Raw genomic sequence first — 11,218 nt, forward strand, 5'->3', positions numbered from 1 at the left:
AGCGATGCAGTCAGTCTGCTTGGTCAAATGCCGGAAGAAGATCTGCATTCAGATGATGTAATAAATCCCGGCACTGCCATCATCCCTGGCAGTGCTGTCCTCCCTCATAGTGCTGTAATCTCCAGCAATACTGCTCAGCTTTATTTCACATCATTGGAATGATAATTCATGTATCTTTTCTATGATTATGTTTGGAGGGATTTTTTTTTGTCTATTTTTGACGCAATGTTTTGCCACAGTCATTTTCTGTGACAAAAGTGTATAACGTTCCATATAGAAGACTCCTAAGGCTCTATAGTTGTGTTTGGTTAGGAATTTTGCAGTGGTAATGTATTCACTATAGCTGCAGCTCACAATGACTTAACCAAGGTATACTATGGTAATACAACTATACCCTAGGTGTTAGAAAAAAGAAAATGGGAAATGGGAAAAATAATTTTAACCATAAACCTTGAGGAAAATACCAGGGTTCCAAACTTATACCAGTGCTGTACAGTCATTATGTGACCCAACTGCAAACATGAAAATTATGGGGCCAAAAATGCTTTCATGGAATTCTTACTGACCAATACCACATTGTTCATACTCATTATTACGTGACCTATTCAATTTAGTAATTGTCTAAAGCAGTATGGGCTAGATGCTTAGTTTGTATTGTATTGGTTGGCAATGATTTGCTAAGGCATTAAACACCAAATGTGCATAGCTAAAAGGGTTCTGGTGCATTGAAACGCCTGCACCCCACTGCATGGCTGGAAGAGCTCTATTTAGGCCTTTGTAGTTAGGAAGTGTGTATGGGGGGGTGGATTTGGGACCTTTTCCCTCTAAGCTGGACAATTCAGAATAAAATCAAACAAATATTAGCTTACCCTAAAAGATATACCACAGGCAGATATACAGGACCACGTATTATTACAGCAGACAGTATTATACAACAAGCAAGTCTAGTGCAGTGAAGGGTATGGTCTTTGTCCCTGGTGGTCTAGGGCAGTGAATGGCATAATGTCTGTATGCATGGGGTCTATAGCAGTAAAGGTTTTAGTGGCAAAAGAGTTAATGCCAATATACATGAAGGTCTAGGACAGAGAGGGGGTTAATTTAACAATATGTGGTGTTCTAGGGCAGTGTAGGGATGATGTTAGGTGGTTTATGGCAGTATAACCTTAATGTTAGGATACTTGGTCCTCTAGGGCAGTGTAAAGATGATGTTGGGTGATTTAAGGTGGTGAAGAAGTTAATGTAAGACAGTGTAAGGTTAATGTTAAGATACTTGGTAGTTTAGGGCAGACAATGGGTTAATGTTAATGTATAACAGGTGGTCTAGAGCAGTTAATGTTGCCATAATGTAGGGGGGTATAGGACAGTGAGGAGCTTACTGTAAGGCCACATAGAGTTAATGTTAGTAATCTGTTGATCTAGGGCAGTGTAGGGGTTAATGGGGTTATCTAACATAAGTTGACTTTAGTACTTACCTGCTAGACAGTAATGGACATGCTAAGGAAGAATCCGTGCTTGTCCTGGGGCTAAATGGCTGTGTTGTGAGTCCACCATAATGCTGCTGCTTTCTTTTTGTGAAATTTCCTGTTTGAGTTCCCTCCCTCCGACTACAAGTCCCATGATCCGTTGTTGACAAGTGTGAGGTCACTTTTCTCCCATCCACACATCAGTCTCCCCACCCATTGAAGCACAGCTGAGCTCCCTTCCATGTGTGCTGTGATTGTAGCTGCAATTCCCTGCAACCCTGTGGAAAATGATCTCCCTCCCACCCAGCAATTGCTCAACCCATTAAAGCACAGACAGGCTCCCTTTTAACACCCTACTAGTTATGTAATGTCTCGTGCCACACTGCAACCTCGAAAACCCTGAGACAACACTTATTTTGTATGCTGCTAAAAATGAACATTGGGAAAAACATCACATGAGAATGAGAACATCACGTGAGACCAGCCATCAAAACAGGTACAAACACTATATTGTAAACAACATTAACTTTACAGCCCCTGTAGCACAGTCAAAGAAAACAAAACCTTGTGGTCTAGGGCAGTGAGTGAGAAATGTCTGTATACCTGGTGGTCTAGTGCAGTGAGTGTGTAATGCTAGTATACCTGATGGTGTAGGGCAGTAAGTGGGTAATGCTAGTATACCTGATGGTGTAGGGCAGTAAGTGGGTAATGCCAGTATACCTGATGGTGTAGGGCAGTAAGTGGGTAATGCCAGTATACCTGATGGTGTAGGGCAATAAGTGGGTAATGCCAGTATACCTGATGGTCTAGGGCAGTAAGTGGGTAATGCCAGTATACCTGATGGTGTAGGGCAGTAAGTGGGTAATGCCAGTATACCTGATGGTGTAGGGCAATAAGTGGGTAATGCCAGTATACCTGATGGTCTAGGGCAGTAAGTGGGTAATGCCAGTATACCTGATGGTCTAGGGCAGTAAGTGGGTAATGCCAGTATACCTGATGGTGTAGGGCAGTAAATGGGTAATGCTAGTATACCTGATGGTCTAGGGCAGTAAGTGGGTAATGCTAGTATACCTGATGGTCTAGGGCAGTAATTGGGTAATGTCAGTATACCTGATGGTCTAGGGCAGTAAATGGGTAATGCTAGTATACCTGATGGTCTAGGGCAGTAAGTGGGTAATGCCAGTATACCTGATGGTCTAGGGCAGTAAGTGGGTAATGCCAGTATACCTGATGGTCTAGGGCAGTAAGTGGGTAATGCTAGTATATCTGATGGTCTAGGGCAGTAAGTGGGTAATGCCAGTATACCTGATGGTCTAGGACAGTAAGTGGGTAATGCCAGTATACCTGATGGTCTAGGGCAGTAAGTGGGTAATGCTAGTATACCTGATGGTGTAGGGCAGTAAGTGGGTAATGCCAGTATACCTGATGGTGTAGGGCAGTAAGTGGGTAATGCCAGTATACCTGATGGTGTAGGGCAATAAGTGGGTAATGCCAGTATACCTGATGGTCTAGGGCAGTAAGTGGGTAATGCCAGTATACCTGATGGTGTAGGGCAGTAAGTGGGTAATGCCAGTATACCTGATGGTGTAGGGCAATAAGTGGGTAATGCCAGTATACCTGATGGTCTAGGGCAGTAAGTGGGTAATGCCAGTATACCTGATGGTCTAGGGCAGTAAGTGGGTAATGCCAGTATACCTGATGGTGTAGGGCAGTAAATGGGTAATGCTAGTATACCTGATGGTCTAGGGCAGTAAGTGGGTAATGCTAGTATACCTGATGGTCTAGGGCAGTAATTGGGTAATGTCAGTATACCTGATGGTCTAGGGCAGTAAATGGGTAATGCTAGTATACCTGATGGTCTAGGGCAGTAAGTGGGTAATGCCAGTATACCTGATGGTCTAGGGCAGTAAGTGGGTAATGCCAGTATACCTGATGGTCTAGGGCAGTAAGTGGGTAATGCTAGTATATCTGATGGTCTAGGGCAGTAAGTGGGTAATGCCAGTATACCTGATGGTCTAGGACAGTAAGTGGGTAATGCCAGTATACCTGATGGTCTAGGGCAGTAAGTGGGTAATGCCAGTATACCTGAGGGTCTAGGGCAGTAAGTGGGTAATGCCAGTATACCTGATGGTCTAGGGCAGTAAGTGGGTGATGCCAGTATACCTGGTGGTCAAGTGCAGTGAGTGCTTAATGCCAGTATACCTGAGGGTCTAGGGCAGTAAGTGGGTAATACCAGTATACCTGATGGTCTAGGGCAGTAAGTGGGTAATGCCAGTATACCTGGTTGTCTAGGGCAGTAAGTGGGTAATGCCAGTATACCTGATGGTCTAGGGCAGTAAATGGGTAATGCCAGTATACCTGGTGGTCCAGTGCAGCAAAAAAATTGTTAATGTAAGGTTCCTTGGTAGTCTAGAGTAGTGTTAGTGTCAATATATCAGGTGAAAATATCTAGGAAAAGCTGTTCCAGAATTTTTAACCTTTTGGAGAAAGTATTTACTCAAACAGACATATCAGGAGAACCGACAGGTCCTTACTATTAGCAGTAAATGTAGCAAAAAAACAAAAACGTATTCAAATAAATGAAGACAATGCAGCCATCCATTCCAATAGATCCTAACTTATACACGGAGATACAGGCAATAATCAATACTTATATATCAAAAGTGAAAGGTTTCTGCTTATTCTGGAACAATAGCCAAACAAAGTAAATGTTTGCAGCAATTTGGAATCGCTATCGGTTATAGAAAGCATGACTAATAAAATCAATAGGGCACGTATGAAGAAATAGGTATGGGTGGAACTTGTGCTTTGGATAGAATTCCTGCTAAGAATGTCAGCTATTCTGAGTCCTCTTAAGTCATGAAAAGTCTGCTGTCTGCACAGTGCATGTATCTATTAGGCAGAGGGAATGTGCAAACTGTCTTTGATGTCATTTCGATCATGGTAATATAGTGATATGCACACCTTGGTATGTGAAGTAATGAAGAGCATTTAATGGCTGTACATCTAAGCATAGAAAATATTGTTGTTCGAATACCTGGGCTGGCGCTGCAGTGGGTGATGTCATCCTACAGACCGCTCTCCGCATCACTCATGGTTACTGAAGATAGCACTTAAAAAGTGACCATGTTTAATGTGTCTAAGCTATAGACTGGTTCAATGTAAACGTCGGCTTCCAAAGGGGCTTTTATGCTAAATGAATCTGCTATTCCAAGAGCAGTTTCAATGTCAATAAGGCTGCACATAACTGATTTTCGTTAAAATGTTCTGACTGATTACTATTAGGAGCTGCTATAACCAGCAATACTCCAGGATGCAAATGGTTAAACTTAACTGTTCATCTTCTCCCTGAACCTGAAGCGAGATTTAATGTGTGGTGCTACGTGAAAAAAATCGAATAATTCATAATGCAGAAAAGCTTGGAATACTGAGTGCTGCAAATGAATAGGAAGCACATAGAGCATCAATGTATATAGAGAGCAATATACTCTACATACAGTATACTGATCAGCCATAACATTAAAGGGGTACTCTGGTGGAAAACTTTTTTTTATTTTTATCAACTGGTGCCAGAAAAATAAACAGATTTGTAAATTACTTCTATTAAAAAATCTTAATCCTTCCAGTACTTATTAGCTGCTTAACACTACAGAGGAAATCCTTTTTTTTTTTAACACAGAGCTGTCTGCTGACATCATGACCACAGTGCTCTCTTCTGACATCTCTGTCCAATTTAAGAACTGTCCAGAATAGGAGAAAATCCCCATAGCAAACATATGCTGCTCTGGACAGTTCCTAAAATGGACAGAGATGTCAGCAGAGAGCACTGTGCTTGTCATGTCAGCAGAGAGCACTGTGTTCCAAAATGAAAAGAATTTCCTCTGTAGTATTCAGCTGCTAATAAGTACTGGAAGGATTAAGATTTTTTAATAGAAATAATTTACAAATCAGTATAACCAGAGTACCCCTTTAAATCCACTGCCTAATATTGTGTAGTTGTCCCTGCTCTGATGCTGATCTGTGGTATCTGGAACCATCTTTCCTTCAGCAGTGTACAGGGAACAGCTTGGACACTCTGTCCAGTCTACAGATATGCAGCCCCTTATACCGCAGTCTTGACACCTTTCTAATCCTTGCAGGAATGTTCATTCCCAGTTATTACACAGTGTTGATCAAACGATGAACGAGCAGAAGCTTGTTCATTGGCTGGTCCCATAGATGTAGTGGTTGCCAACATAGTCAGCAGCACACCATGTCCATTGCACTATGCAGCTGATTGAGAGCCGCCAGCCAACTGCACTTCTGTGAGCTGCAATTTGGACTATGCATATGGTCCTTTATAGAAGTGCTGATCAACTTCTAAAGAGTCGATCAGCTCTTGTAATGGGTAATTTTGTGGCAGCTACCTATTTGATTGCCATGGACTACTCTAGTTTTACCATGGACCAGTATTGATACCCCTTCACGAATGTGTTACGTTTTTCCAAACTGCTTCTAAGGCTATGTGATAGCCTGGGGGAGTAGGGTATATGGGGTGTAGCTGTGCGGTGACTAAAGGGTGTCTGGTTAACCCTTTCTATTCTTGACGCCAGAGTGAGGGCACCTCTGTAATGCTTGTCCTACCGCCACCCTTCCCAAGAGCGATAGGGAGGTATAGGATAATTGAATGTCCACAACCGGAGAATTTGCTGAAAAGAGTTGGAACTTTTACTGAAGATTTTATGCAAGCTTCATAACAGAAGCAGTCTCTATACATGCAAAGTCTCTCAGAGATTGACAATGGTTGGGACCTTAAGCGATTTAGAGTCCTTAGACTGATATGCGCTGTTCCACTGGATTTAGGGGAATTAGTTGCGGTCCAGCAGTCACGCTAGCTTTAGTGGGTGGGGATTAGTTTAGAACTCACGGTTTAGTTTAGGCTGAGGCCGGTAGGTTTTCTGGCCTAGCGTGTCTTTGAAAGTTGTGCAGATCCATCCTGCTAGTCCAGCATCCACGAGAGCAGCAACCCAAGAGAGCGATAATTGGCTACAGCTCCCTTATATGGACAGGGGCTGGACTAGAGCTAATTGGTCCATACTGATGTCAATCACCTTCACATAGGATTATGGGTAGCATGTGACCCAAGGATCTCCAAAGATCCTCTAACATACCATAGAAAAATTAACATAGTCACATGACCGAAGCTCCTGCGACGCTAACAAGGTAAGTATAGTATACATTATATTAAATATACACATTATTATTAAATATGTACAGGTAACCATCACAGAATTAGAATAGAGGAGAGGCAACTAGGGGCTGTCCCACCTTGGGGACCCTACCTGAGCGTAGTTACTCTGACTTTGGGGACCACCATACAAGGTACGTATGGATTATTTTTTATTTTTAAGGCATCCTAAGCTGCAGATATTTATTAAATGAACACCTTTAGCATTATTGTGTAGAATTTGTTATAAACTGCACCATGGCTCCATATAACCCCAGGATAGGGGATAAGTAGCTGATCGCGGGACCCCAGCACTTTCAGTGAAGAGCGCGTGTCCCACCCCCATTGATTTCTATGGGATCGCCGATGATGTCTGAGTGCTGTACTCTGGTCTTCTCAGCACTCCCTTAGATAAGAATGGAGCACGTGCTGGCTGCAGCACGCACTTCTCACTGAGTGTCAGGTCCCCCAGTGATCACGGGGAGTCCAAGCGGTCAGAACCCCCAAGATTAAGCTACTTAACCCCTATCTTGTGGAGAGGGGATAAGTTAATTTTCGCTGGAGATCTCCTTTTACCCCTTAAGGACCACGGGTGCATGGGTACGCCCTGACACCCGGTTACTGTACGTCCATGGGAATTTTGCGCGCCGGGCGGTGACCGCACCGGGAAACTTGCTGAAATCCCATATTGGCGATCGCCGCAAATTGCCGAGGCTGTCTCTGACAGTGATTCCGGGCTGTCAGAGACAGCCTCAATCCTCCTAAAGGATAGGAGTGAGGGGTGCCACCTCCTCCTATCCCCTGCGATTTGCCGGTCAAGACTGACCAACGAATCGCAGGGCAGAGCGGGGGGGGGGGGGGGTGAAATTTCATTTCCCCCGCTCTGCCTGCCCCTGGAAGTCCGGGCAGAGTGGAGGAAGATGGTGGCGACAGCTGCGGGGGGCCAGCGTGGCGGGGGGACCGGCGGCAGTTACCTGATGATCGGTGGCAGGCAGCGGGGACAGATGCAGGCAGCGGGGGACAAAGCAAATGGGGGACAAAGCAGCGGGGGAGGCAGGCAAATGGAGGCAGCTGCGTCAGAGGCAGCAGTGAAGATCGCTGTAAAGTGATCTTCACTGCTGCTTCTAGGAGTTTCAAATCTACAACTCCCTTTGGCTGTCTGTGCATGCTGGGAGTTGTAGTTTTGCAACATCTGGAGGGCAGTGGTCTCCAAACTGTATCCTTCCAGATGTTGCAAAACTACAACTCTCAGCATGCCCAGACAGTCTAGACATGCTGGGAGTTGTAGTTCTGTAACATCTGGCCCTTCAGATGTTGCAGAACTACAACTCCCAGCATGCCTGGACAGTCTTAGCATGCTGGGAGTTGTAGTTTTGCAAAATCTGGAAGGGCACTGTTTTGAGACCACTATACAGTGGTGTCCAAACTGTAGTGCTCCTGATGTCAATTCTTAGCATGCCGAGACTGTCCAGGCATGCTAGGAGTTGTAGTTTGGCAACATCTGGCCTTTCAGATGTTGCCGAACTACAACTCCCAGCATGCCTGGGCAGTCTGGGCATGCTCGAAGTTGAAGTTTTGCAACATCTGGAGGACTACAGTTCAGAGACCACTACACAGTGGTCTCCAAAGTGTTCTCCTCCAGTTGTTGCATAACTATAGCTCCCAACATTCCCTTCGGCTGTCTGGGCATGCTGGGAGTTGTAGTTTTGCAACAACTGGAGGCACACTGGTAGGGAAACATTGTCTGTTTCCTAACTCAGTGTTTGCCATCACGTGTGCCTCCAGCTGTTGCAAAACTATAACTCCAAGCATGCACTGAAAAACCATGCATGCTGGGAGTTGTAGTTTTGCAACAGCTGGAGGCACACAGGTTGGGAAAACACACAGAGTTGGGAAACAGACAGTATTGCAGAAACATTGCGCTAGTCTGCTACCTAACTCAGTGTTTCCCAACCAGTGCCCCTCTAGCTGTTGCATAACTACAACTCCCAGCATGCATGGTCTGTCAGTGCATGCTGGGAGTTGTAGTTTTGCAACAGCTGAAGGTTTGCCCCCCCCCCCCCCCCCCCCCCCCGCCCCCCCCCAAGTGAGTGTAAAGGTTACATTCACACGGGCTGGGGTTTACAGCAAGTTTCCCGTTTCAAATTTGAGATGCGGCAAATTTTCCACTGCAGCTCAAACTCCCAGTGGGAAACACTCCGTGAACCCCCGCCTGTGTGAATGTATCCTAAAAACACTACACTACACTAACCCTAAATAAAGAGTAAAACACTACATATACACTACACCCTAACACTGTCGCTCAGCTCAGAAGCTCATAAGTACTGAAAGGATTAAGATTTTTTAATAGAAGTAATTTACAAATCTTTTCCTGGAATACCCCTTTAAGTGAAATGGGCTTGGTCCTTAAGGGGTTAGGGTTGTAAAGAGCCATAATACAGCACACATATTAACTTACTAGAGACATAATAACCATTAACCATCATCAATGGCCAGATTAATAACAATTCCCAATTACTACTATGCCCACTATTTTACAATGATTGTACATTCCTGATTGTCTAGTAGGGTTAGTGCAAGTGTTGCACCTAGTTAGGATGTTAGTAAATAAAGAATGTTTTGTGCCCAAGATATATATAGACGTTCAGATGATAATTTTATGCAAAATTTCAAAGACATTGGCCCTCATTTACTATTCTAAACCCGACTTCTTTTGTCGGGTTTTTTTGTCGCATCTTTGTCTGCGCCAGTCTGGTGCGCCAGTCTGCGACACGATGCAACATCTTTTCCCGACGGACCCGATGTGGATTCTCCCAAACCCGAAAAAGGGGCGTAACCCGACATTTCTGAGCTTTCCCACGTATTTATAAAGGTTTCCAACCCGAATTTGTTGAATTGTTGTGGATTTTTTCCCGACAGCTCAGAGGAGTTGGAAACCAAAGCCAACAAAACGCACGTGCGACAAACAGGATGCGACATAATAATAAATACCAGGGGAAAAAAGCAGTCGGGTAAGAAAGCAAGATAGACTTACAACCCGATTTTCTAAGTAAATGAGGGCCATTATAGTAGAGACAAGGGGGGAGATTTATCAAAACCTGTGCAGAGGAAGAGTGGTGCAGTTGCCCATAGCAACCAATCAGATTGCTTCTTTCATTTTCCACAGGCCTCTTTAGAGGCCTGTGGAAAATGAAAGAAGCAATCTGATTGGTTGCTATGGGCACCTGCACCACTCTTCCTCTGCACAGGTTTTGATAAATCTCCCCCAAGGTGTATTATTAGTTTATCAGTTACCAAGTGATTTATGATATTTGTTTTTCATTGGCCAACTTCCTGATCATACATGCCCTCAGTCACGCTAACTCTTCCCTGAGGTCACACTAGAAGCAACCAAAACCAGTCCGAAAGGGTGGCACCTATGTGTACACTTCTCAGTCCACAGGAGATCTGAACACTACCAGGAAGTTCTGTATTAGAAATGTAGATGAACTATAGTCGCCATTCAACTTCATTTCCTCCTTAGATAATTCAATTCTTGCCTGATGTACTCTAGTAAATTTCTCTACTTCTATGGTGTTTGTTTCTTATTTTCCCAAAATAGACCTGAAATGAACTGATGCCTTTAACCCCTTAAGGACGCAGGACGTAAATGTACGTCCTGGTGAGGTGGTACTTAACGCACCAGGACGTACATTTACGTCATGTGCATAACCGCGGGCATCGGAGCGATGCCCGTGTCATGCGCGGCTGATCCCGGCTGCTGATCGCAGCCAGGGACCCGCCGGCAATGGCCGACGCCCGCGATCTCGCGGGCGTCCGCCATTAACCCCTCAGGTGCCGGGATCAATACAGATCCCGGCATCTGCGGCAGTTCGCGATTTAAATGAACGATCGGATCGCCCGCAGCGCTGCTGCGGGGATCCGATCATTCATAACGCCGCACGGAGGTCCCCTTTCCTTCCTCCGACCGGCTCCCGGCGTCTCCTGCTCTGGTCTGTGATCGAGCAGACCAGAGCAGGAGATGACCGATAATACTGATCTGTTCTATGTCCTATACATAGAACAGATCAGTATTAGCAATCATGGTATTGCTATGAATAGTCCCCTATGGGGACTATTAAAGTGTAAAAAAAATGTAAAAAAATGTAAAAGTAAAAAAAAAGTGAAAAATCCCCTCCCCCAATAAAAAAGTAAAACGTCAGTTTTTTCCTATTTTACCCCCAAAAAGCGTAAAAAAAAAATTTTTTATAGACATATTTGGTATCGCCGCGTGCGTAAATGTCCGAAATATTAAAATAAAATGTTAATGATCCCGTACGGTGAACGGCGTGAACGAAAAAAAAAAAAAAAAAGTCCCAAATTCCTACTTTTTTTAATACATTTTATAAAAAATAAATTATAAAAAATGTATTAAAAGTTTTTTATATGCAAAATGTGGTATAAAAAAAAAGTACAGATCATGGCGCAAAAAATGAGCCCCCATACCGCCACTTATACGGAAAAATAAAAAAGTTAGAGGTCATCAAAATAAAGGGATTATAAACGTACT

The 11,218-nt window shown here is 44.1% G+C and overlaps 1 long non-coding RNA gene across 1 annotated transcript in view; it reads right to left on the bottom strand.

The window, feature by feature from the left end:
• Positions 1-9,816, bottom strand: part of LOC130272527 (uncharacterized) — a 41,093-nt gene extending 31,277 nt beyond the window's left edge. The window contains exon 1 of the long non-coding RNA XR_008843596.1: positions 9,768-9,816. This is a non-coding gene — a long non-coding RNA (uncharacterized LOC130272527). The remainder of the gene's footprint in view (positions 1-9,767) is intronic.
• Between the last annotated feature and the right edge of the window lie 1,402 nt (positions 9,817-11,218).

Source organism: Hyla sarda, chromosome 5 (assembly GCF_029499605.1).
Source record: "Hyla sarda isolate aHylSar1 chromosome 5, aHylSar1.hap1, whole genome shotgun sequence".
Taxonomy (NCBI): Eukaryota; Metazoa; Chordata; class Amphibia; order Anura; family Hylidae; genus Hyla; species Hyla sarda.